The sequence below is a fragment of the Pinus tabuliformis genome, chromosome 2_2 (assembly GCF_031772625.1).
Source record: "Pinus tabuliformis cultivar Carrire ecotype Pingquan chromosome 2_2, CPIR1, whole genome shotgun sequence".
Classification (NCBI taxonomy): domain Eukaryota; kingdom Viridiplantae; phylum Streptophyta; class Pinopsida; order Pinales; family Pinaceae; genus Pinus; species Pinus tabuliformis.
In genome coordinates, this window is record NC_142300.1 from 121,593,553 (window position 1) to 121,602,801 (window position 9,249).

At 37.2% G+C, this 9,249-nt stretch overlaps 1 pseudogene; it reads left to right on the forward strand.

Moving 5' to 3' along the window:
- Window positions 1-998, forward strand: part of LOC149191647 (peptide methionine sulfoxide reductase A3 pseudogene) — a 60,070-nt pseudogene extending 59,072 nt beyond the window's left edge.
- Window positions 999-9,249: the final 8,251 nt, after the last annotated feature.

Here is a 9,249-nt window from a genome sequence, read left to right on the forward strand (position 1 = left end):
ATTTGCACTTCAAATCTAAACTCCTAATGAATTATGAGTGCAGGCATTGCGGGTGTCTTCAGTCTCATATATCACTGCATGGTTCATTATATTATTTTCAAATGTTTGTTAGGATCCCCATTTAGCTTAATAACAACGAATGTAAACACATAATTTAGGAAATTTTAAGGTGTAAATTTTAGTCTTAAATTAATTTTGTATTTTCTAAAATGATTTGACTAGGATAAAAATATTTTACATTAAAAATTTCCAAATATTTTTAAAAGCTATATAAAATCCTTAAGAATTCTAATTTTTTTAAAAACTACATGATCAAACATGTTATTATTAGTATTTTAAAAATTAATATTCATAAATTTGGAATTAACTTATATCTATGCTAATAGACTTGCCAGCTTGAAGCATTGGCTTCTTTGAAAGCTGAAATTCAAAGCCTTTCACACATTCATATGATTCCTTAACCAGAAAACCAAATCCAGGTATTTGGCAATGTATCTACCATATACTTTTCATTTCAATGGCTTGTTAACATACTTGCTATAGGGTGCAGAGCGGGTATAGAAAATATAATTGGATCCTGCTATACGGGTGCAGGGTGGGTTATAGAAAATATGATTGGATCCTGATGTGGTTTTCCTATTTCATAACCATAGAAGGCAAAAACTATAAAGACACTTGTATCTGGTTGATGTATAGAAATTGCATCAGATACATGAATTGTCAGCACTGTGTGCATATATTTGCAGGGCAATGATAAAGGCACTCAGTACAGATCTGGCATATATTACTATTCAGCTGATCAGGAAAGAGCTGCACGGGAATCAATGGAAAGGCACCAAAGGCCACTGCATAAAGAGATCGTGATAGAGATCCTGCCAGCGAAGAAGTTTTACAGAGCAGAAGAGTATCATCAACAATACCTGGAAAAGAGATCAGCTGGTGCCAAACAATCTGGGGCCAAGGATGCAATGATCCAATTCGATGTTATGGTTGAATAGTGACTCGATCAAATTAACTGGACTTCTTTCAAAATTAAAGTATTTGTATCTTCTTGTTTAGTTCAGCTAGATATTACAACAGAGTGTTGTATAGGGGAATAGGGTAGTATTATGGTGGTGGAAATTTTGCGTCATGCCTCAACCATCCATCTTGGATAGTGTCATCCGATTTCAAGCTCTTAAAGATGATTTTGATTTCAAGCTAGTAAAGCTCAGGGCTCAAGTATAACTCTATACTTATCTTTATTTGTAATCCTGCTGTCAAAATAAGTTTAGCTTATCTAGTTAGCTATGTTGTTAAATGTCATTTGGATTTTAGTTGAAAGAAACAGAGGAAGAGATGAATTGTTTCTGTTCTATGCATATTTATTGATATAATTTGATTCTCTTCCAAAGAAACTTTATGAACAATGATAGTTAATAGATCATAACTTTAGGACTATTATCTTCTCTCAAGAAATATGGTTTCTAAGAAAGAGTACAATGTACTTATATTCTACTCTTGTACAGAAGGAATTCCTATTAGACATTGGAAGACTGTTTGTGGGATATGGAGTTAGACTTACTTGTTTTACGGTATGTTTTTGAACTTGATTAAATATTGCATTAGAAGACTGTTTGTGGGATATGGAATTGGACTGTTTTCATTTTTTGGATGCAAGAATTGACAGTATTTTCTCTTAGCATCATGCCCTTGGGCAGGGACTTGTTACTCGCAACCCATCTTGTTAAAATATCAATCCACATTCCAAGCGTATTTTACCAAAAAGGGTAAAACATAAACAAAACAAGAGACATGACTGCATGGTGAATAGAACAAGAAATAGGACTCAAGGTTTCTGGCGAATTATAAGCGTAAATCACCTCAGTGACGGCGTACATTACCACTATAAAATTGAGTTTTGGAGATACAAAACCTAGTTTACTAGAAATAGGAAACATAAACATAACTAGAAACAAAACAAAACTAGAATCGTGACTATAGAATTTTAACGGATAAGCAACTTGAACCCACCCATCTCCCTGAATATATCGTGCACTTAAAGACTGGTGGTGTTGTAGAAGTGTAATCCCAACAGAGGAATGGAAATGATAATAGGAACAAGAACTGAATGGAAAAGAGGTATACTAGTCACGCCTCTACTGACATTGATCTGAACAATGTTGCATGTCATTAAATGGGTATGTAGCACAGGGTAGAGAAGTCCATCGGTCAGGGGTAGATCTAATCTTCCATTCATTTCCCATCGTAGTTTTAACAAAAATTTACTTGGGAATATCGACATCCAACATAAACCGTTCTATTGAATGACATGCAAGCTATTAGTTATTTCAAAAGTGAAAAACTCTACATAAGCCACCAATAAGGCATTGGTTCACTAGTGAGGTCAGCAGAGTTTAACCCAACCACCAGGCTTTACTATCACTGTTGTCCATTGCACCTAAATGGCATAACAGAAAAGCACCGGGCGATTTTGGTAGAAAAATTACCATCCAGACTTATCACCTAAACCAACGGAAGTCACTCATGGGCAAGTTTCTTGCATTAATTCTTATAATTAAACAATAAAATTAAAATGTAGTTACCTACCTCTTGAGTGGGTTTAGTATCCTCTGGAAACCTCTCCTCTGGCATAGAGCCTCGATCCTGCTTGTCTTAGCTCACATCCATTTCCTCGGCATCTGATTTCATTGCTCCGGAACTCTCGGAACGTTGTGGTACAAGCAAATCTGAGGCCTTTTTTGTGTCTCTGACATTTATAGGGACGACTGGATCATCACAATCCACCTGTGGCAGAGCATCTAGATGGTGACCTCCTACAGTCTTGGGACATTTTGTTTCCTCGTCTTAATCAATGCATTTTTGCTCTCTTTTCTACTTAATTTCTTCACTGATTTCAGGGTCGGAAAGACACCTATCGCTTCTTTGGCACATAACACATACCTTCGGCTCCATCTTCCTCTGCGGAATCTTGTACATACAGCCTCTTGAGTGCCTCTTGCACTTGTCTAGAAGTATTTTAAAGTTGCAAAGAGTGATGGAGGCTTGGGGATGGGCCATCGCACAGTAGTGTGGGGAACCTTGTGCAGATCCCTTCGTAGAATGAAACCACCACGATTGAGGCACCTAGAATCCAATTTCTTGTATTCAACCAAATGTATCAAATCAAACCTGCGACAACATGGCCGCGACCTTCCTCTTTCTTCCCTGGAAAAACCCTGCAACGTGAGGGAAATGAATAAATTTTGATCTTTGAGAAACATAATGGGATGATATGGCGACCTTCCTCCCTGGAACGCGAGGGAAATGAAAAATTTTTGATATTTGAAAAACCCTGGAACGCGAGGGAAATGAACAAGTTTTGATATTTGAAAAGCAGAAATGCCGTGAAACCTTGAATGGAACTTAAATGAAATGCTATTGTGTTTTTCAATTGGAATTAAATGAAATGTGTAAGTGTTTTTTTTTTTTTTTTTTTTGCTTAATGGGGAGGTATTGCTTATGGTAAAGAATTCTATGGAGGAAAAATTATTTGAGGGGATTTTAGTTGAATTGGAATTAAATGAAATGTGTAAGTGTTTTTTTTGGCTTAATGGAGAGGTATTGTTTATGGTAAAGAATTTTATGTAGGAAAAATTATTTGAGGGGATTTTGGTTGATTTTTTAATGTAATCATGTTACATTAAAGGTGAATTATGGTGACATAAAAACAAGTTGTATGTGGTCAAAAAGTGCAATGAAGTCGTAATATTATAAGATTAATGATTATTTCTAATAAAATGTTTGGTTTAGTAAGGTTAACTAATCTATGGAGATGCTCCAATATTAGATAAGAAAATGTAGATAGAACAGAAATCAAATGGAAATAAGGAATTTGTCTAGAGAAGATCAGATGGAAGAATCCGAGAGGAATTTCCATGGCGGTCTAACCCTAGGGTTTTTTCTGGTGCGAAGATGGGTTTTCACCTACACCCGGGAGCGATAACAGCGTGAGAGAATGGTCACAACGCTAGCAAACAAGGGTCAATACACCTGGTTTATATTTATCTGCGGCGGTTTGGCAACTTATGGTCTCGCGGGTTTTCTTGTCAACTAGTAAGGGGATCAAACAGTGGAGGTGAATGTTTTGTTCGGTTGGGCCAATGTCTCTCGGAGGGTGTTGTGCACAGCATCACATGGGGATAGTATAACAGAGTACATGTGAACATCATTTTATATCGATGAGGAACTTGTGGATTATTCTTCTCATTCTATGGAGGCTTCCCAAATTTGGGTTGAGGGGCCACATCAACACCAAACTGGGGTTTCACCGGCAATACACCATGAACTGGAAATCCAGGTCAACGCATTTACGTCAGAGATGGATGATGTGAAGGTTTCCCTAAATTCCCTAGGGTTTTCCCACCCGGGCTCGATGGTAAATCCAAACTTTCTTCAACTGCAGGAGGACCAGGCTCAACCGGTCCTGAATATCCCATCACCATCGGAGTTACAGTATTGGGAACTCGAACAACAAGGTCTCGCAACAAATGTACAGGGGGCGTCTTATGTGGTGGTTGAGGGCACGAGCGTTCATGGAACTAATACATATGGCGTCGTAAATACTGGGAATAATGTACCATGCTCATCAGGAGCAAACCCCCAAGGCTAGCAGCCTGCTCATGTGGCTCGCACTTCAGGACGTTTTGATGGCATCACTCGTCAGGAACCTTGTATTGAGGATACTAGAGCAGCGGATTGGAATGAGTATGAGTCAGCAGAGGACGAACAACACCCAATAGACCACGCATAGAGAACGGGGGGGAGAAAAAAACAAAATGCACCAAGGTGCATGAGAAGGGACGTCTATTGGTATTCAGAGAAGGCATTAGTATGGCCCAACAAGCTAGACAACTTCAAATTGTATGTCCCTTTCCGAAAGGGGCTTCCTCCTAACAGCCATCTAAGAACTCTAACCACAATTGGAGGGATCTTAAGGAGAGAAGGGGATCTAAAAATTCAACTAGACAGGGAAGAGACAACCCACAACATCCTAATACATTGAACAATAAATCTTAATGCATTCAGAGCATATTATTTTGGATTAAATATTCCTCTACACGTTTCACTATAGAAGTAGATATGTCCCTCTAAAGTTGATCTAGTGTCTACTAGTAGATCTGTGCTTAAGGTTGATTGCTACCTTGTTCCATGAATTAGGATAAACTTTGGGTCCTCTTTTAGTAGACACTCAAGCAACTTTGGAGGGACATATCTGCTTCTATAATGAAATGCATAGAGGAATCTTTAATCCAAAACAATATAATCCAAATGCATTAGAATTTATTTCTTAATGCATTTATCTATGTTCAATATCATCTTTCTATTCATCGTGGTACTCACAACTTTGAGCCCAAGAACTAGCATGAGGATAGGGGATATCGGTTGAGCCATATATAGGGGATATTGACCTACAATGTGGATAGCATAGGAGGAAGACATCTAGCGATTAGGTCAATTTTGAATAATGGTTTTGGCATATGACCATTATTAGCTTAGTGAGAATAAATTAGATGATGTGGGAAATGTGTGGGCTAACCCAATTCATTGTGTGCACTAATAAGTCTTGATTGTGGTTTGATGATTTGTCATCATGGTTAAGTAGAGATCTATGCTTAAACACAATTGTGGAGCTCAATGCTAGTGTATGAATTATGGTGCATGTACTAAAATAACTCTGGATAGAGAGATAGAAAGAGGGAGTGAGAGGGATAAAGATATGTATAGAGGGAGAGAGAGAGAGAGATAAAGATATAAAGAGAGAGTGGGCATGAAAGAGTAGTAGATAAAGAGAGAAGCAGAGGAAGAGATAGAGAGGGAGGAAGGGAGAAGGAGAGAGGGAGTGAGGGAGAGGGAGGTAGCGAGAGATCTAGAGAGTGGGAAAGCGTGGGAGAGAGAGGGAGAGTGAGAAGGATACGGTTCTCAGATATATTTGAGGTCATTAGGTCATATCAGATATATCATATTCTTTGGGCCACTCACATAAGTGTATCTTCCATCTTTGTTTGGCCTCCAATACCTCCATTACACAACAATACCCTTTTCCAAAAGATTTGAGAGAGAATGACCATAGGTAGAAATATCACCAGTCATCCAACCCGTGAAAGGTATATTTTTAATAACATTAAAATTAAAATTAAAATTAAAAATTAAATGCTCGAATAAACTTTGAACCAAAGCCTTATTAATTCCAGCACAATACCCCTTTCCAACCCGAGAGAGAATAAGCCTGGGAAGAAATATCACCATAGTCATCCAACCTGTGAAGGATAGGTTTTTAATAACATTAAACTATAAAAAACTAAATTAATTGCTTGGATGAACTTTGAACGAAAGTGTTACTAATTGCAGCTGGTGAACGCTTAATATCTTTTCATCAGTGAAAATCACAAAGTCTTAAAGAAACCACGAAAACAAACTCAAAGGCTTCTATAGATCGCTTAATTGACTTTTTCTCAGTCTGGGACATTGAAGCTTCATTACTATTGTTCAAGTCGTTGGGATTCAACCATAGCTTTGAGGTAGCCTCCTTCTCCCCTATCTGTCGATCTTTATTTCGCTGGATTTGTCCACAATTTCACTGTCAAACCCTTAGCGTTAGGGTTTTTACTAAATATATTTTCTTTCAATCCTGAGCTTTACTAGGCTTGTTAAGCTGGAGTGGGTATGCAAAGACCAACAAATTATTAGATTTAGTCATAGGTCGTTGTTCCCGGACCCCGTCTTGTTCGAGGTATCCAGTGATGTTTTTTCCTATGGGAGGAAGAGGGCAGCCGCAACAGGGGGCTAGTAGCAAAAATACTCATCGCAGTAATAGCAATTACAATGCGAAGGTGCATTAGTCCTGGGGATTTCATGGACCAGGCAATCGGTCCATCGGGCAGACATCCTCAAATATGGGGAGTGAGTGCATGGCCTAGATAGGGCAAAAATAGGACATTGCTACTAGTCAATGAGTTTCTTGTCACCCCTTTATGTCTTCATAGTCCTTGTCATGGAGCCACAGTAGCTCACAGGACCACTCACTTTTTATGTCCTCTGGTTATTCCTAATAACACTATGATTCTAGGTTTTCCTTGTTATCATCAATCTTTAGGAGTCTCATAGTTAAAATTTGTATGGCATGGCCCCATCATGGCACACCATATGGTACCTCAACTCCTCCATGAGTTCATGTACGAGAATCCTTTTCTTGTGTCCAAAATAGGCACACATTGACATGATTGTTTTGATTGAGTTGTGATTGTACCTTGTACATAGAAGTGTGTGTGTTGTTTTGTATCCTTTTGGTTTGATGTGTGATGCAAGAACTTTTCTACTATATAATTTTTGACAAAAAATACCAAAAAATTCTAGGGAATGAAATATTCTAGAAAAAATATATGGATGTTGGTTAGAAATGACTAATCTGATGCTTTGAACGCCAAACAATACACTAAGTATGGATGTTGGTTAGAAAAGACTAATTTGACGCTCTCAAAGCCAAACAATACACTAAGAACGAATGGAGGAGGCATATTCCTAGTGTTGAACTAATGTTCGTGCTCCAACAAGCTCAAAATGAAGGGCCCAATATATGCAAAAGGGTAAAAAACATAATGATGACTACAAATAAATATAAGGAAGGAAATTGGTTGATAACACTTCATATTATTTTCTTATGCCATACACAATACACTAAGATTATATTTAAATTTTAAATTAATATTAAGTATAAAATTTATTAAATTGCATAATAATTGATAAATTCAAAATTTGTCTTCTCAATTAATATATGTGATGAGTCTCCCATAAGGTTTTTCTAACCACTCCTAGGCACATAAAGGCCATATTGAACCTAATTTTGTTCACTTAATAATACTTTCTTAGCTTAATGAGTTCTTAGGAGAGTCCAAGATATTTTTCATACTTTATGTGCCTAACATGACTATTGTGTAATATTTGAATGGATTTTACACAAATTTCAAGGAGAATCATCTAGAGATATTTGTGGGGCCTACTACCTTCTACAAAATAAAACCAACACGACTTCCTAAGGATAGTAAATCCTCCTTACTATTGCTACGTGGTGATCTAGGAAACAAGATCTAGGTTTTTATTGATTTTTGGAGGGAAAGCAATCCTCCACTCAAGGAGTTTTCCTCCTATCCACTTGTACAAACAATAGGCTTGAGTAGCATAATAGGATTAGAAGGAAATTGTAGGAAAGCATGTGAATAATACGAGAGGTTTAGATTCTAAGCATTTTTTGTAACTTTGTCATGTACAAACAACATTTTTGCTAATCAAAGTGATATTTGATTTCAGCTCTTAGTTTAGCTTTCTTCTAAGGTTTTTAAGTTTCCTTGTGTTAAGGCCCAACCTACGTGGTCGATATCCCTTTTGTATCATTTCTGTTCACACATTTGTTTATGTCTACAAAATATTTATGAACATTACTTTCATGCACGTTTATTTAGATAGTTTATGAGCAATTTTTTCTTGCAGATTATCTTAACATTTGTTGATGATAGTTGTAGCACTGTTATATTAGTTATATAGAATTTTTACTTTGAATTTAGTTCATTTCCATTACTATTTTTAATTTTTTGTTCATTATGTATTATTCATTGTTTCTTACACTCTACTCTATTTTGCAAGTACAAGAAGCACTACAACCTTGCATTTTGTTAGATTAACCCTACCACAAGTTGTTTTGATGCATTGGATAGGTGCACTTTTCAATTTTCCAACTTCTCCTTAGCATCATTGCCATCCAATATCACGTTTAGCATATTCACCTTCACATTACACTGTTTCTTGTAGAAAAATAAGGACACTTGTAGTAGTTTGCAACTCAACTTCTAAGCTTGCCCAAATTCACACGAAACACATGATTTTCCTTAATGCTCTATACATACTTACTGTCTTGATACTCGACACCTAACATACAGACAAGCTTGTAGATTGAAGCCCTAATTTCTCAATACCCAATATCTTGAAAGGCCAATGGTCGAGCTATCAAGCCACTGGGCCCTCGGGAAGAGGCTAAAGAGTGTCATTGATACTAATTAGTTGATATCTTAACATCCAAAAGCCCAACATCCACGTCGCCACTATATGGTTACCACCTATACATCACCTTGGTGCTAAGTCAACCTTCCATTGCCATGTCAACATCCCACATCACTTGCCACATTGGTATGCCATGTCATCTAGACCCACATTGGT